Source organism: Parasteatoda tepidariorum, chromosome 1, assembly GCF_982258835.1.
Source record: "Parasteatoda tepidariorum strain Cologne lab strain chromosome 1, Ptep-v5.0, whole genome shotgun sequence".
NCBI lineage: Eukaryota > Metazoa > Arthropoda > Arachnida > Araneae > Theridiidae > Parasteatoda > Parasteatoda tepidariorum.
Window position 1 is genome coordinate 60,913,638 of NC_141755.1, and position 10,249 is coordinate 60,923,886.

Consider the following 10,249-nt stretch of genomic DNA (forward strand, 5'->3'; position numbering starts at 1 on the left):
TATGTTCCACAGAATTGCTGGACTCGTATTTAGTAATTGATCAGTAATGATTTTGATTGCATTTATTTAGAGTTTTTTAAGACTTAATATAAAAATTTTCTGTTCTAAATTGAGTTGTAACAAAAACGTAACTACTTAAACGAGCAATTCTGAAACGTTTAGTTGGCGGATGTGTTTGATTGCATTTAATTTGAATTTTCTGAATTTAATATCAAAATTCTCTGTTTTCCATTCTCAAACGAAAAGCAGGGGATTGACAGCACTCTTAGAAATAAAATCTAATTTTTGTCAATTCATATGTTCTTGAGCTGAGCTGGATCCTATATAAATAGGGCCACGCTTACATATAGCCACATAAAAATTCTAGCCAAATTAAATCAAATCTGAGTTAACTTGCACTAATTTTTGGGTATTTACCTATTATTCCGTCTGCCATTTTCGACAAATCTGAAAATAAATTAGGAAATGGTTAAAATTTAAATATCTGATGTTTTTGAGTATCAATTTTTGCTCACTAATATTTGTATTATTTCAGTATTTTATCAGCAATTACTGCATGTAAGTAACTTTGAGAAATACCGAAATGACTTTGGAGTGATCTTGGCGAAATTGGTTGACGTGATAATACATAAGTATTAATTTTAGAAAATTTTGTAGTTTAGATATTTTAATTCATTTAGATGTTATTAGAATAAATGAAAATGAATAAATACTTGCATTAAAAAAGTTCTTTTAATTACCACTTATTGAAAAAAAATAGCATTTTTCTTTGGAAAGGCCCTCAAAATTGATATTGGTTGAAGAATTAGATCAGATATATTTTATACGATCCAATTTGTATCTATTTTACATGATCTAATTTGTATCTATTTTATATGATATAATTTGTATCTATTTTATAGGATCTAACTTGTATTGATTTTTTATAATCTATGATCTTTTTTTGAAACTAAATAAAGAATAGCAATAAAAAATATATGACAATCGATTGAAGAAACATAAACTATAGGTTTTGTATAGAATTCTTTATTTGAAAACTGAATCATCTAGAATAAATTTTTGCTCATTTACTGACTTGTTCATAGATTGGTTTGCCTCACGGAGAAAAATATTGAGATAAAATTATCACACTTTATGGTAATGAACTTTCTAATAAAAGAAACTGTACTCATGAATAACAAAACTAAAATATACCGTATTTAAGCCACTCATTTGGTAATTTTTCCGTTCATATGATAACGGTTGACTGGATATTCTGGTTTTCAGAATTATAGCTTTTATTACTACACATTTAGGAAGTAATACAATTTAGAAAAGCAAATTTAACCGAAAAAGTGGTTTTCATGGTATGTTCTAAGGTGTTATGCTAAAATTACCAAATTTTACAACATTTATATAATTTTATCACAAGCTTTAAGACCAAATCAAATATTTTATTGGTATTGTGGTATTGATTTTGTATTGTAATTTGGCATTGAGTTTGGTAAAATCAATATTTTATTGTTGATTTTACTAAAATCATTACCAAACCACTTTGGTGAAAATTACCGGATATTTTTGGTGTTTTCATAGAGCCATTTCTCAGTGTACAAATATAACGGATTGTTGGCTTAATTTCTCATTGATTGGTTGATTTACTAATTCATCTAACTCTAAAGTGAGATTAATCGAACATCTCAAACCTTCTTGTTCTAACTTCTTGTTCGCATAATACGAAATCACTGATTTGAAACACTTTTCTTTGAACACTACGAAATCACACCAATCTCTTCGTTATTCACTCACTTTATCAGGAATCATTGATAGTAATAACTGAAACTGTGAAACTATAATTTTAGTTATATGATTTAAAACAAGAACTAATTACAAAAATAAACCATATGGTGTAAACGAATGAAACAAACATGTTAAATGTATAAACAATGATATTGCACGAAATACACTTAGATAAAACAATTATTATCTGACCCATAATATTAAAAAAAGAGTAACATTTCACTTTCCAAACAAATATATTTTCTTCACATTACTTTCAATGAAACAATGCACAGTATTGCAATGCAATATCAAATCAGCATCTACGCTATTTTATGCTGCTGGTTGAAAGTTATGGTAGTAAATTGTGTAAATTCTTAAGTTAATTATCACGAGTAAGAAGTTAAAATAAAAAGTTAACTTTTATATTGTTAGTTCTGGTCATACATTATTCTTTCGTTGAGGTCAATAAAGTAAAATATCGAAGCAGTGCGATTCTCGAAGGATGACGCAGAGCGCTTTAAACTATAATCCTAAAAAGAAAAAACTCCCTAAAGACAATGAATATTGTATTTGTGTTGGTAAGCGTCAATATTTGATTTTGATGCCATCTAAAATATTGTATTTGTGTTGGTAAGCGTCAATATTTGAGTTTGGTGCCATCTAAAATATTAATTTCCTTCTTATAAAAAACAATCTTTTTCATGTACGCAAATTTGGAAAGTTCTCTATTTTTAAGATTTTTTTTAACATAATTATACACATTATTTATCAAATTGGCTTTAAAGTGTGTCGGCAGAAGTTATTATTAAATTATATTGAAATTGCTTGTATATTTTAATATTTAACTCATCAGCTTAGATGATATCTTATTGATTGACGATATTACCTAATTCATATTTTGCAATTAAATTATACATTGTATCTATACTTTGTAAATGTAACTAAATGAAGGTTTTCTATGTTTAGTTTAAAAAGTACATTTATATGTATTATATAGAATTTTCCATTTAAAAGTTTTAAATACAAAGTTAAAACGTGCATATTTATAACTCTGTCATGGAAATAAAGGATGAAGAAGATACACTAATAAATAGTTATACAAAAAACACCTGTAGCTATTTATTTTTTCTATCAATTTCTGACTAATCAAATTATATTTACTATAACATGACAAGTCTCGCTAAAAGAGAGAAAAAAAGAAAGAAGAAAGTAGTAAATTAAATAAGATTGTTAGACGAACATCACACGAAGGAGATTTGTTCTCTGCTCTTTGTTTTCTGTGACCTCCAAAATTGATTTCTAAACATTATACAGAAAGGTTTGCTACTTGGTAAATAGTCGCAGCTCCCCTGAAGCTATAAAGGGCGAACAATTATATATATATATATATATATATATATATATATATATATATATATATATATATATATATATATATATATATATATATTGTTTTGGAATTTTTAAAATAGAAAATAGAATTAAGTAAATTTTCTTCTGAAATTTTTACTGGTAATTTATCGTTGCATTTGATATTAATATGAAATATTAATATATAAACTATTAATAAACATAATATAAATATTAATATTTGATTGGACTTACAAATATATATTCTATTACAATTTAACAACTTCTATGATGATTATATGAAACGCATTTAAATCATTGTCGGACAAATACACTAAAGTAGTACATTATTAGATACAAATTTAAATCTAATATTTTTAGCATTCATTTAATCTCAAAAACATACTTTTACAGTATTTAAAGTAATCTTTAAAGCTATATGTAATTTAAAAGAAATACATTCGTTCTTTTCAAAACATTCATAAAAAAGTGCATTTAATTTCTACCAATAATTTTGATATTTTTATGAGTGCTCATTGTATTGCTTTATTGAGCTAATATAACCATAATTCATTGATAGTTGTTAAAATTTGTTTAAAATAGTATGATTTCCTTTTTCAGTATTTGTGTTTGTAACCGAGTGGTCAGCTACCTGGAAGTTTTTTTTTCTACCTTGCATGGAGCGAGTTCAAATCCTATTTTAAGTACTTTTTCCCTCTTGTAAAAAATATGCAAATTGAGTTTTTCATGTTGCTTCTAATATAAAATCAGAAATTTGTTTATAAATTTAGAGCTTATTTTTAAAGTAAATTGCAAAAATTTGTTTGAAACTAATTTTATCAATAAGGAATACCTCTTAAGTTCTTAGCAAATGATGTTGTAAATTACGATATAGTAAGATTATAAATAAATAGTTTTTCTTAAAGTGTGAACATAACGTATGGAAACTTTCATTTACACTATATTTTTAAATATTATAATGTTTTTGCTATAGTATATGTTTCTACCATCTTCATAATTGTAATAATTGTTATATTTCATTCAAATTCAAAGTTTAATTTAATTTGCAAGCATTTTATAATTTTTGATAATATTCAGAAATACTTTATTGCATATTCGTAATTAAGATTGTCTAGTAAATTTATTTGTTGATCGACTTGTAATATATTTTTTGAATATCATTAGAATTTTAAAAATTACAAGATGCTGATTTTGATAACACAAATAAAAGCATTTTTGAAATAACAAAAAATCAACCAGTTTTTTTTAAAAAAAACATTATGTTATTAATTTGTTTTGTAAATAAATATCATAATACGCATTCTTTGTTGCAAACTGAAAAAAGAGCTTATTTTTATGAAATGCTGCATGTTAAAATTGTTGCTTCGGTTTAAACTTAAATTTTTTTAGAACTACAAAATGAAACTCATGTTTAAGGCGTAGTCATTTTACAATTAATGATTTAAAAAATCCTGAATGAAAATAGTTTTTTTTTTAAATTGGGCAGCTAAATAAGGGATAAATTAAAAAAAATCGCGGAGAACTTTTCACGGTTTTGCAATCACTACTAATTAGTTTTTAAATAGGTTAAAAAAATCACTCAGTAAGAATTTATTGGAAAAGAAGGAAATAATTCAGTTTTTTCGGTTCATGAGTTTTTTCTGCCGATAATGATTATGGCACCGAAAAAAAATTTCGCAACAAAAATGTATAGTTTAATTACATTGTTTATCGTTTGGGTCAAATTTAATAACCAGTTTTACTATTGATTGTATTTGTAATATCAAAGCAGTTGATATTCACTGATACAGCTTAAATACATATGGCAATCCATTAGAAAACATTCGTGATAATCGAAATATAAGGATGCGCTTAAATTTGAGAAATGTTTTTGAATAGGGACCTGATCTAGTTTCCTATGTAGAATGCTGCAATCAGTCCTATTTCAATATACTTCTGTTCTTCCAATTGTTTGTCAATTGATCCTAAATTATTTCGGATTGGTGTTTTTTTAAGCAGAATAAGTTATACTTTGCCTTAACATTAACATGGGACAATTTAGGTGAGAAAAACTGTATGAGGAAAATTAGCCCTCCAAAAACTTTCATTACCAATGAGCACATGTGCTCAAAATTTTTAATAGCATAAATTTCTGACATTTAATAATAAGGGATATAATTTTGGAAATTTAATTATAAATTAGAAAAAAAAATTACAATTATTAATTTTAAGTAAATAAAAGTTTCACATTAAAACAATTTAAGCGGATAAGGGATATCGTTATGTATTTATTTATTTATTTTTATTTTGAAGATTTCTTTTTAATTAACTTGGTTTTCAAAATTAATTGTATGTGCGAGTAAATAATTTTAATATACATGCTTAAAAAGAGGAATAATATATTTCTTCTGTAAATAATGTACAATATTTAATGATTAATATATTTTTCATATTTAGTTCAAGTTTATTTTGGATGTAAATAATGTATGAGAACTTCGAAGATGGCAACATAAATATTTTGAAAAGCATACATTTATTTTGTAAATTTGTAAATGAAGTGTTTCTTACTTTTTACTATTTCTTCTCTTTTTAATGATGGAATTTAGATCTTCAATAATTATTTTAAAGCAAACAATGGGATAAATTAATTATTCTATTTGTATTTCAGGAAAAACATTTCATCACTCTCCTCCTCTCTCACTATATATATATATATATATATATGAACTTATTGTTTTTCTTAACTTTCTTCGTGTTTTCTTGTATTTACTTATTTATTATATATATATATATATATATATATATATATATATATATATATATATATATATATATATATATATATATATATATATATATATATATATATATATATATATATATATATATATATATATATATATATATATATATATATATATATATATATATCGAGGTTATACACAGGATATTTGCCTTGATATAGCAGAAGCAGTGTATAGGACCCTCAATTCTATATAGTGTTTTATTGATTCATATTCTATGTCCATAAAATGACAACCAACCAATATCAACGAGCCAATACAAAGGAAATAGAGAAAAAAATATTTTTAGGGATAAGAGGAAAAAAAATATTATATTAATAAATAAAATGTTTTTAAAAATACTTAAAAATTAAAAAAAAAGAAAATAAAAATCTGGAAAGCGAAAAAACTGGAAAACAAAATAAAGAAAAGATATAATATCGTCGACAGCTCACACGTCAGCAAAAGGGAGTGCTTTCTATTATTGTATCGCTAAAGCCAAAGCAAATATATTCTTTGACAAATCCCCAAAGTCAAACCAAAATATATTCTAGGAAATAGTGTGAAGAGCTCCAAAATTAAAACGAAAATAAAACATATTAAGCCAAAAAACAAACAAACAAAATGAAGCATTATAAGCTAAAAATAGAAAATGAAAATTCAGGAAAATGCGAGATAAAGCATAAAATGAAACATACAAAAGCGAGAAGCGAATTCAAATATACGTTCCCTTACCAGCATCTGGAAAAATTGATTTGAAATATTTTCATAACAAGTTTGCCAGATTAAAAAATGTGAAAATAAAGGCGTAAATAGAGTATAATGGGATGTATTTTATGGCGTGTTCTTACTTAAGTATCGAACCTCATTCGATTTGTCAGTTGCCTTGTATTGGTTTGAAACTTGATGTGCTCAAGGTAAACTGGATAATTCATAATTCGCTTTATATGTGACTTTTGTATTTTATTCTGTATTTTTTTTTAATTTTCTATTTTTTTCCCTTTTTATGTTTTATTTTGCATTTTTTGCTGAATATGTTTGATTTTAATTTTAATTTTCTGGGACTTCTCACACTATTGTAATGATATATTTTGCTTTGACTATATTAACACAATATTAGAAAGCGCACTTTTTTACGGATATAATCGTTTGAGCTGATGACAAGATTACATCTTTTCCTTATTTGTTTCCGGATTTGTAACTTTTTTTAAGTTTTAAATTTAAATATTTCGAAATTTTTTTTTATTATAAATTTTCCTTCATTGCTTTAAAAATGCTTTTTTTTTGCTTATGCAAAATGCTTAATTTACTTGCAATTTATGCATTATAAGTAAACCTACTTTTACTTTTTAAAGTTTAAAATTAATTTCATATTTTAAAATTACGTTTTCTTTATTTTCTTAATTTTCTCTGTTAATTTCTATTTTCCTTTCTTTTATCTCTTTATTGCAAAAAATAATAATAAAAAAAAAAATAAAAATCTGAAAAAAAATTCCGAAAAAAGGGAAGAAAAAAGTAATAAAATCCGGAAAATAAAAGATATAATCTTTTCATCAGCTCATACGATTATATCCGTAAAAAAGAGTGCTTTCTTATATTGTATCAATATAGCTAAAGCAAAATGTATCAATACAATAATGTGAAAAGAACTAAAAAAATTTACAACAAATGAAATTGAACACATTAAGTAAAAATATCCCGTTAAGACAGAAAATAAAATGTAAAGAAAAAACAGAATAAAGCATAAAACGAATTCTATAAAGCGAGTAGCAAATTTAAATGAACTTACATGAACGGGAAACCTTTCAAGAATGATCTGAAATATTTTTGTAACAAGATTTCTAGATTGCAAAATATGAAAACGGAAGAGCAAATTGAGGTAAATGCGTAAATAGAGGCGTTTTGTTTTATAGTGCGTTCTTAATACAGTACAGAAGTGCGTTTGATGGTTACCAAGGATGGGCCCGAAAATGGATGTGCGCAAGGTAATATTATTTTGGATAATTTAAAGAAGTTGACAATTAATAATTTTAGAAAATTTATACTATTAGAAAATTAATAATATAAAAGAATTAACTTTTATTTAAGAAAAAAATAAAATAAAATGGAAAAGAGAAAGAAACATGAATTGCCTGTTTTGCATCACGAATTTGCCCGAAATTGATTTGCGAATGGTAAAAATTATGTAGGTTTTTTAGTAATTTTATTTACAATAATATACAATTAACTCACTGATTTTGTATAGAATTTAATTACTTTAGTTGGGCATCCGTTGTCTTTTTTTAATCAAATTTTTAAAGCTTGTCGATTTTTTTTGAATAAATAAACATTGTTACATATTCTTTTAATTCCATTCATTTGATTAAAATGGTATTTAAATAGATGTTCTTAGGAACATTAGAATTCCAATCAATTACTTTATTTATATTGAAATTAAAATCCTCCGGCCTCCCCCGATCATATCCTCGACTGCTTGGGGCTCGCTCTTGCAGATATCCGTGATAGCCCACTTCTGGTGCTTGATTTTGCTAGGGTCCACGGTCTCTTGGATTTGATCTAGCTGTCGCTAGATCCTGAAGGATTGGACACAACAACAACAACAACTAAATTAAAATAATTTCTTTTATCGTATAAATCAACAAAGGAGATATTTTATTCTTTTACAGTACCAAAAATTTGAAATTAATATTATCATCATGATTAGAAGCAAGATTAATTCCTCGGGGTAAATATTATTTAATAAAATAGTATAATCTTGAAAATTAAGAATAATTAAATAATCAATAAATTTAAGAACAAATGTAATACTAAGAGCATAGCTCTTTTCATAATAATGCTGAAATAAGTTAGATAAGAGGGATAAAAATTAGATCCTTGTGGTATTCTATCAATTTGAGGAAAAATATATTTTCCATAGTAAAGATAATTATTAAAAAGACAAAAACTAAATAGAGTTTCCCAATAATCAAAATCGCAATTAAGGATATTTTTAAAATCCCAGTAATAATTCAAAAGGACATTTTTTAGTTTAGAAAGTAGAATGCTACTGAGAAGATCCTGGAAATCAAAAGTCGCAACAGAATTAATTTTATTACGTTTAATAAATTCTAAAATCGGTTGATTATTAGTGGTAATCCAATAAAAACCTTCTTCAATAATATTGTTAATAATATTATTAATAATTTTATTTAAGTAGTTGTAAAATGTAAAAATGGTGTCATGTTTAGTTAGGTAAGTATTAGACCCACTAATGATTGTTCTAAATTTTATGGGAATTTTATGAAATTTAGGACTGATAATTAAGTAAGGAAATTGTATATTGCTAATTTAAATTTTTAGAATCTTATATGAAGATAATTTTTTTTTAATGGCAGTATTATTATTTAAATTACTAAGTTTAAAGTTTTCACTATTTTACTATATTATTTTACTAAACTTTTACTGAAATTTTTATATTTTGTGACTCCGTATTTAAAATATAGTATTTTCAGAATTTTTAGACAACATAGAATTTTTTTTTACAGATGATTGCATAATTATTGTTTGCTTTGTAATTACAAATTTCTTTCGTAGTTGCTTAATTGATTGAACAATTTTAGCTTGCTTAATTGATGGAATAATTTGAACAATTGAACAGTAACAATTCAACAAATTTTTCTAAAGTTGTTCAATCAGTTAAGTAATTACAAAAAAAATTTCGTTATTGCATGGCTTTTTGTTATTGCATGGCTGCATGGCAAAGGGCCCCCTGATGAAGCGAAGCTGTCATGCGCATCAAGGCAGTCCATCCTTTTTTCGACCTGCATGTGTTTCTGCGTTTACTCACGAAGGTTCAAAGTAGTTTTTCATTTAGGTATTTCTTATTATTTTATGTTTGATATGTTATGTACAGTCAGCAAAAAAAAAAAGATATCACCCTGAATAACTTTTGTTCTAATGATCGGATTTTCACGATCTAAGTGTCAATCTTAATGGTTCCCGGGGGTGACCTCAAATATGCTAATTAATTAGTGCTAACTATTAATTAAGTTACGAAATCAGACACAAAAACGTACTTTCTCTGAATAAACATGTATTTTTTTTTACATATTTGGATTCCTGACCTTCAAAATATAGGGGGCAGCCGCAATCTGGGAAATGTGGTCCCCATAGTTTGGTCAGGAGAGCGATCCAAAGTTCGTACCCCTTAATGTTAATTTCGCTTTTTGCGTTTTGAGTCATATTTTCAAAACTAATGATGCAATTCAAAAAAAATTGCACCCACTCATAAAACTCATTTACCCAAAGATAATTTCATGAAAAAAAATAATTTTTAATATTTATTTATTATTTTTTATTATTTAATTAAAGTGAGGATG